Source organism: Meleagris gallopavo, chromosome 9, assembly GCF_000146605.3.
Source record: "Meleagris gallopavo isolate NT-WF06-2002-E0010 breed Aviagen turkey brand Nicholas breeding stock chromosome 9, Turkey_5.1, whole genome shotgun sequence".
Lineage (NCBI taxonomy): Eukaryota > Metazoa > Chordata > Aves > Galliformes > Phasianidae > Meleagris > Meleagris gallopavo.
The window spans coordinates 424,193-442,359 of NC_015019.2; the positions used below are offsets into that span (position 1 = coordinate 424,193).

Here is an 18,167-nt window from a genome sequence, read left to right on the forward strand (position 1 = left end):
TCTGAAAGGCATTTTCCCAATGTAAATACATTTTGCTAACACAGATAAACTTCAGTTTTATCAGCTTACCGTGCAAATAAATGTGCAAGGATTCAAAATGTCCTTGCCTTTAATTCTGTTTTTGTTAGCTTTTCTGGAAGTTTTGTTTCCAGAATTCCATACACTGAAGCTCTGTACCATCACTTCTCAGACTCCTCCCTGCTAACCTGTTGTGGCACCTGAGACCCTCACCAGGCTTCTCTTCTGCTGCCTGGAAGCTCAATGCTAGCAACCAGCACAGTGGTTTCTAAACTGCAGGGGTCTGTAGGTGTAGCAGAAATGCTAAGTCATTGCTTGAACCAGTGACTGAGCTCCTGGTGGGAAGGCAGGGCCAGCTCAGGGAGCTCAGGTGCAAGCAATGTACCTGATTGACTGGAAGGGGTGAAGTCAGGATCCACCTCTTCCCTGACCTCATTTAAGGGTTGGCAGGGGAGGCAAGGGTATCTTGCTGGAGCTCCCTATACACCTGAGACCTTCTGTGAAGGTAAGCAGATTCTTTCCTTTGTTTCTGTGCCTGTGGCTGTTGCATTTGAGCAAGTTCTTGCTTGCTGCAGCCTAGGATTTTGCGGCTCTGCTGTTGTTGCTGCACCTTCCATCACCTCACAGGGTTCAGTAGGTGACTGTTGGCATGGATGGTGAGAAAAGCTGAAGAGTGATCTGTGGTACAAATATTTGGGAGTGGCTCTGTTTGGGAATAACAGAATCATTACTGTTGAAAGGGGCATTTAAAGGCCATCTAGTCCAACGCATCCCTGCACTGAACGGAGGCACCTATAGCTCAGCCAGGTGCTCAGAGCCCCTTCCAGCCTGACCTTGGGTGTCTTGAAGGATGGGACACTCACGACTTTTTGGGGCTGTCAGTGCCTTACTGCCCTTCTTGGGAAAAAAACTGGACATTTTCCTTATATCCAATCTAAATCTCCCCTCTTTTAATTTGAAACCATTTCCCTTTGTCCTATCACAACAAACGCTGCTACAGAGTCTGTCCCCTTCTTTATAACAGTTCCTTTAGATACTGAAAGAGAATTTGGAAAGGGATAATTGCAGGGAACCCAGGAATGAAAGACTTGGTGCATCCCAGCATCTCCTTAATTTATGATCTTGTAGGGAGTGCAAAATTGGGCCTTATTCTTCACTGTTCCTGTATGTGAAGCATCTTTCAAAGAGATGTTTGGCTCTATGGCATTACCATAAAGCAAGTATGTAGGTTGCTCAAAAGTAATGCCTCCTGTTGTAGTTTCTGCAGAAACAAACAGATAACAAAGAGCACAGTAACACTATTTGATAGAGCACATCCTCAGCAACAAACCATTACTTTTCAACATAGTCACCAATGCAGTCACTTCAGTGCTTGAAGTGTGAAAGCATGGAATTTCATCACCCTGTCACCGTCCAGCAGTTCTGAAATGATTGTACTGAAATTGATTTTCAGCACAGAAGCACTTTTCTCCCACTTCTAAGGATTTTCTTACGTATCACCTGAAGGATGTGCTGATAGTAGTTGTGTCAATTGATTACTTACAAGTGCAAACCTGTAAACAAAACTGCTATTGTCATGTTCAGGTTAATAACAACAGTTTCCATTAAAAAAAAAACCTGACAATTTCTTTAGAAAGTAGATTAGCTTTCATGCACTGTGAGTGTGATAGGAGGCTAATTATATAAGGAGATCAGGTGCTGAGCATTAGCAGTAGGATATGTAAATTTTGTGACACAAAGAAGGCTGGGGCCAGTGTTGCAGGAATTCTGAGCAGAGATTGCTGTGGTGATTTGCAAGACCCATATAAGTGAGTTACTGCATACAACCTCATCCTTCCAAGTCCCCATGTGCCTCCCATTCCTGTTTGGTTTTTTGTTTGTTTTTCTCTCTCCAAGCTAACCATTTACTCTAGTGCTGTTATTTCTTATGTAGTCCCAGCAAGATCAACAGGCTGCTCACCTGGATGCTCTTGCATGTGCCTGCTGTCTCATGGCTAGCTTGTTTGTTTTATATGTTAGGTGTAGCCCTCAACATGGACACATCCACAACTTGAGATGTTTGAGTTTCAGAAGGTTATACAGTTTGCATATAAATAAGAATGCGAATCTAAGTTTTGGATAGCTGTGTTTAGATGTCTGACTCTCAAGTTTCTCCTTTAAAAACCCTAAAGCTGTGCTGCTTTAGGTGTATGTTTATTTTTATGCCTTCAAGAAGAGTTGTTTTTTTACTGTTTTCCTTTCTGTGAAGAGCTGAGTGCACTAACTGGAACATATATTTCTAGTAGAACGTACAGTTTAATGCAGTTACGAAGTAAACTTCAGGTCTTGGAGCTTGTAGATCATAGAATGGCTTGGATTGGAAAGGACCTTAAAGATCTTTCAGTTCTAATCTCCTTGACACGGCAGCATTGCCAACCTCTGCATCAGGTCTTTAGTGGTTCAGCTTTCTATGTGACACTTCACAACATCACGTGTTCCCTGTGCTCATTTGTAAATAAAAGATGTTTCTTGTTGTCCCGAATCAAAGAGATAATGTACTCACTGTGCTGAGTACAGCCCACTTCTATCCTCACGTGCATCAAGTACAGATCTTGTAGCTGATGGTAAGGTGTGACCCTACCATTTTCACATTAGATCTCTATTACACACAATGAAATAACTCTAATCATCATTTGATCTTGTTATTATGCAGTCTTTTCCAGTGAATTTAATGTTGATTGATCAGTGGGGTCTTGAACTTAAAATAATTAAAAAAAAAAAAAAAAGCCTGTACGTAGTAGGATATTTCTTTCTGTTCTGCTGCACTTCAAGACAGATCCCTGTAAGGATGTGCTGGTTGTCACTGTGCTGTGTTTGCATACTAATCTGACACAGTTCACGAAGCCTTATACTTGAGGAACCCTCAGCTGTGCTCTGTGGAGCAAACTTGAACTTTGTTACGCAGGGGAAAATCTTTACACTCTTAAAGCCTTAAGTGTCTCTGCCAGTATTTTGTGGACTACTTATGCATGTTTTGTAGGTCTGATGTCAAAAAGGCTCGCTTCTCTTTAAGACACTAGTGATTAATAAAGAAAAATTTGAACTAATTCCCTGTTGTATATTTGCACGAAGCTGCGTGGCCTGGAAGCAGTGATATTTGTGTGGAATTTGTCTCATTGAATGATTGTATTTTAATAGACCTTCTGCACAAGCACTACAGGAAAGCAGTTATTTATTATGCTGCGCTGTGTATTTGCGTCAGGTAACATTTCACCGACTCTGTGCCAAAAGTATGAGGTCTCCTCCTTTTCTATCAGACAGTTTTTCAGAAAAACCTGAAGTTAAACTGTGCTTAACTTGAAGCTTCTTCACCATAGTAATTTGTCTTGTCATTGCTAAGGTTAAATTGTCTACGCTGCTGCTAATGATAATGAAGGAAGGTAGCAGTTGAGTTAATTTGGGACCTGCAGTGGGCTCGGAGAATCCAAGGCATTAACGTGACCTTGTGTGACTCAAGGCAGTTCAACCAGGTCCAGAGCTTCACTCGGCTCAGTTCTGCTTGGAAAAGCATCCTGCATGTGGCAGCAACACTGCTGAGGAAACACAAGTGCGCATCTCTAATAGGGTAATTTCCCTATTTGACAGACTTGTAAGGGGTGTTTCAGATGCTACTGCTGTGGGGGTGGAAAAGGCCTGACGTGTGTTGGAGCGAATGTCTTGTTAGGTCTGAATTATGATACATTGAAGGGCATAATGATGTCTGAAAGAATGCAGAGAGGGAATCAGCAAAGGGAGCGTGAGGCCTTTGGCTGGTGCCCTGCTGGGCTGTGGGTGGGAGATGGCTGCAGCAGCAGACATTGTGGCCAGGTTGAGCTCACTGTAGCCTGAGCAGCATGTTGAGGTGTCTCACAGCTCAGAGAGGTGTTACAGAAGGGAGATCCATTCTGCGTGGCATCAGGGTGCAGAGCTGCACCTGCTGGTGCTGCAGGTATCTCTATGGGGAACGGCACTGCTGATTGCATCTTGCAGGTCCAGAAGAAGGGCACCAGGCTGTGGGATGCTCTGCGCTCTCCTTGCCCTGCAGGGTACAGGCAGGGACAGTGGTTGTGTGTGTGTGTGTGGGGCAGGGATGTGTGTGGTGTAGTGACAGCTGTGCTGCACTAGAATGGGGGCAAGCATCCCTGCTGGGTGATGGCTTCAGCTGGATCCCGGAGATGAGGGATGCCTCATTTCTGGGCCCTGATGTGGGAGCTCTGGGGCCAGGCCTGCTATTCCTTCCCCTCCAGGCTGTAGGGGCTCTCTCTTTTCCTGTGGGGCTGTCTCCTTGCCCAGAGCCAACAGAGCTCCTTCTGGACTCTGGCTGAGACACTGGGTGGGAGCTGCAGCCATCCGCATCCCCAGCAGTCTCGTGTGAGCAATGTGCCTTTAAGACTAGCAGGAGAGCAATAGTATCCCCCTCCCTCCTGTTAATTGTAGCATGTTTTTCAGCCATGCTTTCCAGTCACATTCGCAGCTTGTGAGAGAGAGGGAGCAGCACTGAAGCTCCGTGGCTGAGCGCTGTTTGTGCCGGCAGGACAGTGTGTGTGCTTGCCCACGCCGTGGGTGCCTGCGGCTGATGGACAACAAAGCTGTATGCTGGGGGCAGGAGCCCTGTGTGCCCCAGTGTCAGTGATACCACCGTGTCCCTTACCTCCTCACCTTGTCTTTGTGGCTGTGGCCTCTGACGTGCTGGCCCCGCTGGGAGCTGTGTGTTCTGCTGGGGCGATGCAGTGGGAGCTGTGCGGTGCCTGCCAGGGGATGCTGTGGGCTTCCGTGGGATTGCTTGGCTCCCAAAGTGACTGCAACTAACTCCAGGTTGGGACTGCTTCTCGGAGGATGTCCTGTGCATCTCCACTTGTTTCCTTCCAGCCTCACTACGGAGTATTTGGAGTATTTCGTTTGCCCCTATCAGTGGAGGACAGAGTCGCATGCCTCCAGAGGGTTAAGAGCATCTGCTTTTACGCCAAGTGTTTGAGCAGGAAATAATCTGCAGAGATACATGTGCAGCAATTCAACTGCTGCTGCTCTCCCAGGCTGCCGCTGCTGCTGCTCGGTGTGTGTCAGGAGCCGCGCTGCTTGCAGAAGATGCTTTCTTGGTGTGTCCGAAGTGCTGGGCATGGCAGCAGAACCCCTGCTTCTAGGGCTGGGGTGAATGTCTCCATCCACGAGGAATTATGTTGACCTGCTGGCTCAGTGAGGTAGGTGCTGCTCCCCGTGCAATGCGCCGTGAGCTTTGTCTGTGGAATCTAGTTCTGTCCTTGTCCTGGGTTATGCTGTCAAAATGCATTTCAGTGAGAAACAGCTTCAGTTTGCAGCCTAAAGCTGGACAGAAATACGTGTCTGCGTTTTTTGTGCTTGGAGCAGGAAGGAGAGCGTAGGGTATCCTTAGGGATACCTTTCATGCCTGGCAATAAAGTTGTTGCACTTAATTGGAACAAACTTGCTTTGGTCTGTGAAATGCACCTGGGAGCTCTGCTTCTTCCTGCCGTGACCTTTGGAAGGGGCTGGCTGCAGCACGCGGGGTTATGCTTTGGTTCAGATACACGCATACAGTGTGCTCTACAGGTCCTTGAATTCTGCTCCCGTGGACCTGGGGAGGACAGTGGACATCCACATGGAGACAAAGTGCTGCTGGCAGGGAGATGGTGTTTTCTGGAGGAGTGAGATTATACTAACAGGGAAAAAGAGATGCTCTGCACTGAAGGAGAGGGGATGCGAAGATTCTAAGGGATGATTTTGGTATTTGGAAGCAGAGAAAGAAATGCATTTTAGGAGTTGCCTGAGCCTGTGTGCTTTGCTTTCCCAGCTCTGTGAAGAGGAGCTCTGTTCATCTCTGCCAACTGCTTTACTACCTGCGACGTTTAGGTAAAGCTATTTTTTAATGATTATTATAATTTTAGCACCGATAGCTAGGGAGGAAAAACTGCTAACGCCAACAGATTTCAACATCAGGTTTCCTCAGGATCGCTAAGGATGGTGCCTTCTTGAGAAGTCTCTCTCAAGACCAGTAGCAGTGTAGGCTGTGCCTTTCTCACCATCAGACCATACATTTTGGCTTCTCTTGAGACCTCCAGTAGGTGCTTTGCTCTGTAAAGACTGAGCTGAAAGAGAAGTTTTCATACGTTTTTCCCCTGGACAAAGCAGAGCGGTGTGCACTGGGTACTGATTTGATACCAGTGTTCATGGCTAACTTGTATGTGTGTGTGTGTTTGCATGTTGGCTTCTGAGCAAGCAACCATGTCTCCTGCCAAGGAGACCTGACCATGTGGAATGGGTGGGCACTGCCTGGTTATGTGCTTGTGTCACATGATGAGAGGCTTGTGCGCATTTCTGGCATTGCAGGTCTATGGAAACAGCACGGCCAGCGGTGCCATTGCTGTGAAACTGTTCCAGAAGTGTTTCTGTGGCACTGTAGCAGAACAAATTTGGTATAACTGCACTCTTTGCAGAGGGGAAAGAGCAGAATTGTCGTGTTCACTGTAAACGTTTTAGTCGCTCTTGTTGTCTTTAGTCAGGGCTTCCTGACTGCATTGTGTTGCCGCCTGAGCTGACAGCTCAGAGCATTTGTTGTTGCCTCCTGAACTTCCCAAGACTGTTGTGCCATGCTTGAGTCATCTCTGACCTATCTCACAGGGAAGGCTCAGGAAAATCTCCCCTTCTTACCAGCAAATTGGGGCCAAACGCAGGAAAGAATACGCTCCTTTTGCAAGAGGAAGATACTTGTGGAGCCTCCTTTGGGATCTGATAGGAAAGACCTCTGCTGCTCTGCAGGACCTCTATGTTGGTGATAGAGCAGCAGGAGTGGTCTGGTGGCTTTGCTGCTGCTATGACACCAGAAGCCACAACCCCTGCAGGGGATGAAGGCTGCAGTGATGCTTGGGGAGCAGCTGCTCCGCTCTGTCCTGCGAAGGAGGGTTCCTTGCTTCCTAAGAAGCAGGCAGAGCTGGGTGGCAGCGCTCCATAGCAACACACACATCTCCTGCAAAGGGGAGAAAAATCTCCTGGTTTCTCTCAGAGGTGGAAATACAAATCTGTGAACACCCAGTGGAGAATCTCAGCCGTGTCGTGCTGGTATAAAGCCATCTGAATGGTTTCTCTATAAAAATGCATTTATGAAACATGATGAGTGTTAAATAACCAAATTACCTGTGCAGGAAACACTAGAGAAATTATGTGGTAGTCATCCTACTTATTGCTATTTGCAGACAGGCAGAATGGTGATTAGAGCTGCCCGAATTAAAGCAAAACATGCTTTCAAAATTCAGAACAAATTTGGTGCTTGCTGAACAGCAGCAGTTTTGGCCATCCTTGGGCCCCTGTTCCAGCAAGTGCATTTTTCATCAAGTACTTTTGCTAAAGCAATGAAGTGTTGGAGTCTTTTCACGTAGGCTGAAGGTAGGAGTGGGAATATGTGCCTCATAGCTGTACTCTTATCTACTTAGGGAACAAAAACACTACGTTTGACCTCCTGATTGTTTCTAAATTGTGGTTTTGGTCAGTAACAGTTTTGCATTAAACTCCTAATTATATGGACGTCAAGAGCTGTTTGCTGAAGTTAATTACAGTGACTTTTTAAAATTGTAATTTATTAAATGAGCGGTGATCAACACTGCGTGTCATGTGTGCTGTACTATGAAACATCCCCTGGTCCAAGAGTCACAAAAGTGCCTGGCTCGAAGACCAAGGGCAGGGTGCTCAGCACGGCCCGTGTGTGAGAGCTGCCGAGGCCCATTGCCACCACTCCACCGTACAGTGGCCGAGTTGAATGTTCATTTGGGTCCAGCAGTGGCCTGGAATCAGCCAACCTGGGATCCCTGTGAGGCTTGCTTCTGAAGCAAAGGCCTGGCCTCATCCTATGCTGCATTGCCAAGGCTTGCCAGTAGTGTCTGCTCATCGGTCACAGGCGGCATGTAGCACGATGACAGATTAGTGCAATGGGAAGACGATGCATTTTCAGGAACTGCTTGCTGGAGGGTGATTTTCCTGGTTTCTGCGGGGGGATAAACGAAGCTCAGTAATTAGGCGCCTGCAGTCTTCCAGCAGCCATTTCATTTTTACATTTTGGATGCTGTCTGGAAACCAGCTACAGGTGGTCAAAGCGTGTGGGCCAGCACCTGTTGAGTCAAAGGTAAAAATGCTGTTTTGATAGTGACTGGAGTCTTTAGGAGATTGTGCTGCTGCAGTTGAAATCTCTCTGGCTTTGAACCACTTATAAAACGTGTTCACAGTAGGTGGTGGCGTCAGCCTCCTCGTAGTGAATGCAGATATTTATATTATGCAAAAGGTTTTCTTGTTTTGCTGCATTCAGATGATGACTGGAGATACCATTCCTGTTAGAATTAAAAAAAAAAAATTAAAAAATCGAGTCTGAATTTAGAGGTGAATTCAAAGAGCAATTTCTATTTAATATATATAGCAGCAAATAGGAACAAAAGCTGCTTAAAGATTACTTTAATGATGAATCATTATATGGCTCTCACCAGTCTGAAAAGCAATAAAAGTCGAAATGGAGTGCTAGGGTTTAATCGCTTAGAAAATTTGTAGGAAGGGACCTGTATTGTAGAGAGGGTTTTTCACCATATCAAAGTAAAAATACTTTTGAGATGCAACAGTATCAAGTGACTTTTCATCCATAGATGAGAGGCAGCTGCTACTACCTATTGTATGTTGTTCAGGAAGGTTATTCTCTTTGGTTATTAGTTACTGTTGAGAATATCTTTAAACTTCTGACTGATTTCCTTCCTCCCCCCTGCTAGCTCCCCGTTTTAGGGCAGATGCTGTCATATTCCTTCTTCCTTTGAACGTTATCATTGTTGCTGCTAATCCTAATTAAACGCTGTAAATTTTAAAAAATCAGATTAATCCGAGCCATCAGCCCAGTGCAAATGCTGTAATAATTGGAGATCATAAAAACGTTCGAGGGACTGTGATTTTACTATAGAGCTGTGATGGCACATGGCCAAAGATCTTGCTACCTTTGTTCAGATGCCATGGGTTGTGCTGTGCATGCTTCTGTGTAATGCAGCAGGAATAGAAATGATACGTGGCTCAGCTGTCGAGTTGCACTGTCTGTCTATAAGTCAACAAACATTGGAGAAATGACATGAAATGCCCCCTCCTCACTATAAATGTTGAATGAATCCTATGGTTTCTGCACGGAAGTGGCAGACAGAGCTGGGAGGTGGTTGCACACCAAAACTTCAGCTCGTTTGTGAGCTGTGTGGCAAAGTTGATCTTCTCATTCTGTCCCAACTTAATTCCTGAGGCGGTGACATCAGGGAAGATCTCAGTGGTCGTTATGGATGTAATGGCCTGGCACTGAAAGACAGTAAGGGATTAAACCAATACTGCAAACATTTATGTTGGAGTTGGTTGTTTAGATTTTCCTTACAGCTGAGGATAAAGGTACTTAGTGGGAGCAATTAACCTTGCTTGTTTTAGAAGTCTGAGATAAGAGAAGATGGATCACAGCTGGAAATGCCCCATCTGCACCACTTGTGCATTTAATCTGCCAGTCTGTCTTGGGTTACAACGGTGACACTGGTTGGGATGAGCACCCCAGCAGCAGAATTTGGGTTAAGCCCTAATTCAGCCAGTGCTCAGAGCTCCACCTGGGCTGTTCCAGGTTCCTTGGGCAGGTTTGCTGGAAATAAGGAGCACCAGGCAGGACCTGAGCCTTCACATTTTACGCTCCTTTATGGAACTTGAGCTGCTTTGGCTGCTATGAGCAGTGTGGCTGTAGAGTATGTGTTGCTATTTCCTGCTTTGTATGTAGGCACCCCTCACTATGACCTTACGACCTGATGGTAAATGCACTGTTTTTGACAAAAGCTACAAGTTGTCATTCCTCCTCTCCACTCCTAAAAAGCAATTAAATTTTCCAGACACACTCCAGGTGTAATGGTGGAGCTAAAGCAGGGAAATCCATCGGTTCAGAGACTGATGCTGTTGACACACACTTGTGTTGGTGGCCTTTTTGCAGCTCTCCTGCTGCTGCCTTGCTCCTTCAAAGCTCCCCAACCTTGTTTACCTACTCCGTTGTACGTAGACAGTTGCTATGGCAGAGGAAACAATGGTAGCATGAGATCTGTCCCATGAAATATTACATATTGAGGTTTACCCAGTAGGCTTGTAACAGCCAAAATGTGGAATTAAGAAGTAGGTTTCTTTTTTGCATACTAAGCAACATTCACGCAACATTTAACCATGAATGCCCAACTCTGTTCTTTTTCAGCATAACTTTCGGGAAGCTCTGGGCAGATGTGTATGATTTTATAACAGCTATTGCTTACAAAGGATGAAAAAATTACAGAAGCATATTAATTATCTACAGTTTAATGTATATAGTGGTTTGCAAACAGCTACTGTGGACATTGTTATCTGAAAGACTGCAATTTTAATGGTTCTAAAGGGGACAATTGTAGATCTACTGAAACTCTTACAGTTATGGTTTAATTTTAATATGGGTCCTATTTGGAAAAGCCTGTATTTTTTTTATTTTATGGTACCCATTTTTATGTGCTTGGCTTATGGCAGTAAAACCGGAGTTGAATGCTGCAATGAATGCAAATATGTCTGCATCAAAGAGGACTCTTGCCTTAATAACCTACCCATTTTAATTGCTGCTTTCTCTGTTTCTAAAATCATATGCAAATATAAAACCCAGTGTAAGCCCATAACTCTGAACAGTTCCACAGAATATGGCAAATGCTCTCTGATTGCCTAGATTTTCAGAAGACCAAGGTGATTGTTAGGATCATGGAGTTTGACCAACTGGTAACACAGGGTACAGCAAATGTTATCCAGCAATTTCTTCTTGCCTTTCAGAAGCATATTCAGCCTTGATGAAAGAATGCAGATCACTGGGACTCAAAATGTGTCCTAAGGGTAGTTGCTTTGGTGAGTAATTATTTCCAATGCTTTAAAAAATTAAAATCTCCAATTGGAATTTATTTCCTTCCTCCATATGTTGAATCTTCTTCTGCCTTTTTCTCCTTAATTAAGGACGCTGCTGCTAATAAAAATCACTTCACGTGCTGTGGGAGAACGTTGCTCAGCCTTCTTTTTTGCTGAAGTGATTTTGTTTAAACTCTTTGCACGCAGTCTGTTTTCACACACTTAAATCGTGTTACATTTCCCTTCTTCTTTCTTTTTTTTTTTCTTTTTTTTCTGGGGCATCTTTGAGCTGTGGGTCTCAGAGGTGGGCATTCTGGGACAGCAGAACTCTGCTAACGTTCTCGTTGACTCCATACGCAGAAACAGCATCACCTTTCTAAACTGGGACAAAATTGCCTCTCTTCAAACATCCAAGGGTGTCATTAGCTCCTGCAGCTAGTGACCTTAGGACTTCATGTGCTATTTATCTGTCATCACTCCTATATATGTGCTTAAGTCTGTGATTTCAAACACGCAGTTCACCCCCTGCAAGTGGGATAAGTCATCCAGCACAGCATTCCTTGATTCTAGATGAGCAGTCTTGTCTTCTGCTGTGTTAAAATGCCCAATCTTTAGCAGAAGAGAACTGAGTTGTTTGTCTGCAGTCATTCAAGTCTGACCCTATTTACCCTTAAGCAGGTACTGAGCTGCAATGGGCTGCAAAACATTTCTCTGTAGACCCAGTTAAAGGCACTTCCATTCACTGATTGTTCCTCATTAAAACTACATCTTGCTGATTATCAGTGATTTTTAGTGCTCCGTGGTAATTTCATGTAATGATATTATTACAGTACTTGGTGTGTCACCAAGCTGTTAGCAAAATACAAGTTGCAATGTGAACACAGCTGCTATATTTATTCCCACAACCTGCTTTATTAAATGCATTAAAAATCATGGCAGGATTATCCAGCAGGGCTGACGGGCTTCTCATTGTGAGCAGACACAGAGTGCCCTGAAGATGTGGCCATCTCTGCTGCCTTCCCCTTCCTGATGCTCACTGGATGATATTCTCCAGGAGAGACTTATCAGACTTTTATTGCTGTTGAGGTCGTCTTAAAAACACCCAAGACAAAGCAAATGACATGTTTTGTTTGAGCACTGTTCTATTTCTCCATACTTTTTGTCAACTTTGGGCTTCCTGCTGGCGCTCGAGGAATGAAAAGAAAGTAATGAAATTATGAGTCCAGTCATCAAGCCGTTCCTTTGTGATTTTGATCTGGGGAGCCTGTAATTGCCAGGAGAACTATCCTGTCTGCCTACAACTGCTGGACTGAAGTATTCCTTTGGTGTCTGTCATAAATGCTCTAGTTCAGCTGCTCGCTGCTGGCCTCCAGCTCTTTTCTTTAGCTTTGTCATCATTTCCCTTTGCTCCTCTCCCGAGCTATAAGTACTTCAAGCAGGAAAATGGAATAAAACCTTTCCTTCTCCAGTCGCTGCAAATGATTTGCATGTTGTTTTCTATTTCCTCTATCCTTAGTGCTAGCCCTGCTGTTTCTTACTTTTTTAGCACCCCTTATCTTTGGATCTCAGTATGACTCCACCTGAACTATTATTATTTTTTTTTAACCATCCTCTTTGTCATCCTTTTATTTATCCCTTTTTCCCCTTGTATGGTCCATTTATTTCTTTGACATAACAATTACTGACAGCCTGGTATCCTGTCTCCAACAGTGGCAAACAGCAGATGCTTAGAGAAGAATACAAGAAACAGGGTGAGAATATAATAACCCTAATATATCCTGCCAGCAGTGATCAGTATCACATATGCCTGACTGTGTTGTGAATGTGTTTATGCACAGCCCAGTGGGGGTTATAATGCCTAAAACCATGTGGGTGAGGAAAGGATAATTTTACAAGGTGGCAAATTTTCTCACGTAGCTGCTGCCCTCTCCTTGCTTTGCTTTGCTTGGCACAGAAAGCTACGGCAGTGCCACGCTCGTTTCTCAGCAGGTCATTTGCAGGGTTCTTTGCATCTGATGGAATAGTTTGTATTTCTTCCCCTTGGAGGTTTTTTGGGGTGGTGAAATCCTTATAACACAGCAGATGTAGCGGGAAGTGTGATATTGAGAGTGGAAAAATCATGGCTGTGTAGGAGAGGGAGAGACACGAGCACGGTTCCACTCTGCTTATGGAGAGATTACAGGTGTCTGGCATGCTTGCCCTATGGGCAAGTGAGTGAGCACCACTGAGCCCTGGGGAAACAGGGCCAGGTGTATGCTGACAGAGGTAGAGAATATGATGTGTTGTAGGTGCCACTGGAAATCCATCACTTGCTGGCTGCATTGTGCTAAAGCAAGAAAAAAGTGTGGTAACATTACAGGGAAGTCTCTTTAAGGAATGTTTTAGTTTTTTTTTTTAAGCTGTTGGATTTTATATATTTTTTCTTTCACTCTTTGGCTACCATTGTACTACTGGGGATGGTATGCAGTGTAGTCTTATTTCACTGTCATTTTAATAATGTGATATAAATATTAACACCACATTGTTACCATATACCTATATACACTCACACATTTTATATGTATTTCTGGCAAATAAAGAGGAAGAGGATAAGCAGTTGTTATAAAATACAAAGAGTATTAATATCTCTTGCACTCTTCTACTGCAAGATAAGCAAACCAACCAATCAAAGCCAACTCCCAAACGTTAGGCATCTAATTATCACTTGTCCACTTTGACTGTTGCCATCAGTACTCCAGCAGCCAACACACCACAGTTAGATTCGATCTCAGCTGGTGGTCAGATTTACTGATACGAGGATTTTGAGTTGTGTTTTCTTCACCCAGTATGTTTTCTTATTGTGGTTGTTGCTTTTTTCATTGCTAGCTTGTAGAAGTCCTTGGTTCTTTCTTAGGAGAATATATATAAGACTAACAGGAGGGAAGAAGCAATCCCGTTGACGCAACAAGCCTTCAGTACCTGTCTCTTTGCTGTTCAGCTTCACCAGTAAGAGAATAAGGGTCATTCTCTTAAAACAGATGAGTCCATAAATCTCTACAGCTCCAACCACTCCAGTGCACACCATGTGGCTGTTGAATAGGATTAGGCAATAATCTTTCTGCCTACGTTCTTCTCTACTCCCAGCAGTGTAGAACTCTGCTCACCTGCGGTGATCCTGGCAGTGGCTTTAGGGGATGCTCAGGAGAGGTGGGTGAAGTCCTCACTGAGCCTTTCCTGGATGGAGGTTTCTGACTCTGTGCCAAGCTGTGCGTGCCATACTTCAGGATTGTCTATGTAAATTAGCTAATGTGCTTTTCTGCCTGGGATTTAGAATTTCTCTGATGCAGAAGCAAGCCTTATCTGGAGACTTGGGGCAAATATGCCTGCTGATAAATGCTTTAGATCCGTTTAACTCATCTATAAGTACAGCACATTCTATTCATTTAGCCAGTGACAGTGTTATTTAGGGGTGATACCAAGTAGTCACAAAGTAATAAGGACTGTCTGAGAAGAAAATATGTGCTAAAGCTCTTAGGTGTAATGCTAATTTAAGTAAAATATGTGCTCTATTTGGGCTGTGGAGTATTTCTCTTAGAAATCTTAATAACATTCAAGCCTTAGATATTTTAACATTGGCGTTCTTCAAAACGAAGATGCTATGATTAAGAACATCTAGGCTCATTTTTAGTTTGGGTTGATTCATTCTGTTCTTAATGGGTATCTCAGCAGTAGGGACACCTGTGCCTATGTAATGTATTTAAATATGGCCCGGTGGTGTATTCCCCCCTCACCAGGATGGAAAGCAGGTGATGTTAATGCAGGTCACGTTTCAAGTCAGGCTGGTGAGCAAGGACATCAGTATTATGCAGATATTACTCTAAGAATTTGTTAATGCTGATACGGTGCGTAGAAAAGAATGTAACTCTCTCTAAGAGCTGAATAAAAATAAATGTCACAAACAGAAATCTCCGAACTTCATATTAAATGAAATCATAAATATGCCAAAAGATAATATGAAAACAGTTCAGACTGTGCAGTTATTGTCTCTGCTTTTTATTTCTCTAAAGGTTTCTCTCTGTTTGTGTGAAGATTAGATTGTAAAACCCCTTGCTAGAATGTCAACCTTGTGCTACCTGCCAATGTAGTTTGGTTAGAGTGGAGTAACCATTTGCTGTGAACCAAGGTGGTTCTTGTCATGATGCAAAAACCAAATCTTAGTAACTTTAAGAGCTCCTTTGTATATTTCAAAAAATAAAGTGCATTTTTTCTAGTGTTTTAACTACTGGAATGTGAATGAGAGCATAGCTGGATAGCAATGGTGAAAGGTTGCTTTCTTTATTGGCAGCATTAGCCCATGTGAATGCTGGATGAAGTCCTCTCTGCAGCCTGGAAGCAGTATTTTTTCCAAGGTGAGGTGAAACATTTTAGTCTGTGCTGAGCCCTGAAAGAAATAGATGCCATTAACCAGAGATTTAAACTTTGTCCCTGGCTGCTGCTGGCTGTCATTTTTATGATGATTCTCTTTTAACTTCTCCGACTCCTGTTGTATAGTTGGTGTTGATTTAGTCTGCCAAAATAGGCTGGAGACGCCTGCCTCATCTAGGGCTTCCAATTAATTTTCCCAGGTATTGCTGTGTATAAGGGTACCATTTTTCCCTGTCTCTTTCAGATGTGTCGTGGCAAATGAAGTCCCACCCAGGAGAGTCCTTCTGCCCTGCTGAGGCAGTAAGCTCTGTATATACTATGGGATCTCTTCCATTGCTTTTTGATCTGCTTGGGCTTGCAACTCCCTTCTCTCTCTACCTCTCAGGAAAAACTATTTCAAAAAATACAGATTTTTTTTTTTAAAGTGTTTCTTAGGGAGTGTGAAATACCTTGCCATGTAAAGGTGTGTGGGAGATGTTCTATGGTTGAACCAGCTAATGAGACACCTGGGCAGGGGCAAACAGGCTGAGCAGGTTCTTGTTTCATAATTGGAATCACACATCTTGCATTTTTTTCCCCTTTTTTTAAATCAGGTTTTTTTACTCTATCCAAACCACAGGCTATTGTCTCTACAACAGACAGCTCAGCATCACAACTCCTTAAGTGGATATGAAGAGTTTAAGCTCATGAATTCTTAAAAGTTTGAAATGCAGGTGTATTCACTTCTTATTGTTTGAGTCCAAAGCTCAGAATACTGAGCTTTGCAAAGTGACACAGAGCACAAACTGACTGTGCTAATCTCAGAGTTCTTCATTGCTTTTGCAACACTGACATATTGGAAAGGGAAAAGGTTTTTGTTGTATGCTGTGCCGCTGAGGATGCTATGCTGGTGGCAGGCTCCTGTGACTACGTATCTGTTCCCAGGCAGAGGTTGATCAGGTTGTATGTGAGCATATGCTTTGCTGAATGAACCTCCCTGATCAGTACAGCCAACGCAATCAGCTATGAACATCTCTTGGCTCTAACACTGGCATATATAAAAAGGGGCGATGCAGAGAGGTGAGATCTGAGCTGGTTTTTGTGCCTGTTTCAGAAATATGTTATCTGTGCAATATTCATGGATGTCACTTTTCAGTGTGCCCGATGTTAGGGATGAATCTTGGAGAAGTGACCAGCCATAGCTGTAAGGCAAACGCCAAAGTTGGGCACAGCGCTTTCCAATATGGATCTAACTGCTCTGTTTGTCACTTGGTTATTAGCTGTGGCTGAAGGAGGAACTAAATCCGGAATCCAAATGAAAGATCTCAATATGTATATAATAATATAAGAAAAACAACAACAGAAAATCCATTTTTACTCTCTTAATATTGTCACTCTTTACATGCATCAATGCTTCTGTGTATAGGCTGCGTCCTAATTTGTGGGTTCCAGCCCCACAGAGAGAACAGTGATCAGGAGTGAACTATCAGCCACATTGCTGCCCCCAGCAAAGATGAATTCACAGCCCTCAATGGATTTTGCAAATGGATTTACAGTGTTCTTACGCTGGTGTAGAAGATGGTATCTCCCAGAGACAAGCAAAAAGCTCACAGGAAACACTTTGTGAATAATAATTACAGAGCTGTGTTCATGTCTGATTGTTTTGAGATTTCTGTGACAAAGCTGCGCGTACTGAGGTGGATTTGCTCTTTCATTACATGTTACTCAAGGACCTCTTTTTTGCTTCTGGGTGATTGAGGAAAAGTGAGAAAACACTGAAATTGAACACTGAAATTCCCAGTGGTGCGAGAAGAGCCCTAGGAGGCTGGATGTGTCTTGTAATGGCAGCAGACCCTTTGAAGATGGAATAGCAGAGGCGTCAAGTTTGAAAATCGTGGTATGATTATATAAGATCAGTTTAGCCTAAATGATATAATATTTGATTGCAGAGGAAACAGAAGAAAAGAGTAAGTCAGTTTTTAGATGTTAGGGAAGAGTAGCTCCTTTTGGGCAGGTGACATTGCTTTCTCCATTTTTGTTTCTGCGCAAATGTAGATGTTGATTCCTGAAAAGATTAAAAATCCACTGACAAATTACTGCCTGGAACTGTTGCTTCTATCTTTTATAACAGCGATTCCTGGTGTGCTATACAGAAACTCATTGCCATGGCAGTGGTGATGTATATGGAAATCTGAAAATGTGCTACGTCTTTAATGAGCTCTGAGGCAAAATCATCTATGAACAGCTCTTCGGTTATCAGAAAAGCTTTTGAGAGCGCTCAGTGTTTGCAGATTCTGTAATCTATTTTCTGGGTTTTGGGGCCGTTACTGTTCATAGCTGAGTTCTGTGAAAGGTTGATTATTTTAATCCATGTGGTTTTCCATTTCTGGATGACTTTTAAAGATAGTCATAGAATGTAATGTCTCCAGATAAGTATTTTCCCAAGTGACTTTTATGTGAATGATGATTGCAGGCAAGGAAGAAGGATATTAAAAAGGAAAGTTGTATGTAGATTTAGTGAATAAAAGCTATATGATATTTATGCTACGTCTACATCCTGTTCAATCCTTTGAACATATGTAACAGCATCTTTTTGAATGCTGGTCTGTGCAGCTGAAGTAGTTGAGGTGGACCAAGAGTCCCCAACTACTGAAGGGCTTTTGAATCAAGGCATTGATCCATCAGAACAAATATCTTACTGCTCAAGTTCACACCGTGTGGTTATTAATAGTGCTGAATCGAGGCGTGAAATCCAAAACACAAATGTGGGCAAGAGGCTCTGAATACTGTGTTCTGAATATGGGTTTTTTTTTCCCCGAGGGGATTTGTTTTATGATTTAATTTTTGCATGA

General features: G+C 43.4%; 1 long non-coding RNA gene across 3 annotated transcripts; it reads left to right on the forward strand.

Moving 5' to 3' along the window:
- The first annotated feature begins 467 nt into the window (after nucleotides 1–467).
- Nucleotides 468–17,823, forward strand: LOC109369005. Of its 3 annotated transcripts, XR_002117559.1 has the most exons (5): nucleotides 488–523; nucleotides 10,864–10,935; nucleotides 12,643–12,683; nucleotides 15,257–15,320; nucleotides 15,581–17,823. It is a non-coding gene; the product is annotated as an uncharacterized LOC109369005 (long non-coding RNA). The 3 variants fall into 3 exon arrangements; XR_002117557.1 differs by lacking the exon at nucleotides 12,643–12,683; XR_002117558.1 differs by lacking the exons at nucleotides 10,864–10,935; nucleotides 12,643–12,683 and having other exon boundaries at nucleotides 468–523.
- The last annotated feature ends 344 nt before the right edge of the window (nucleotides 17,824–18,167 follow it).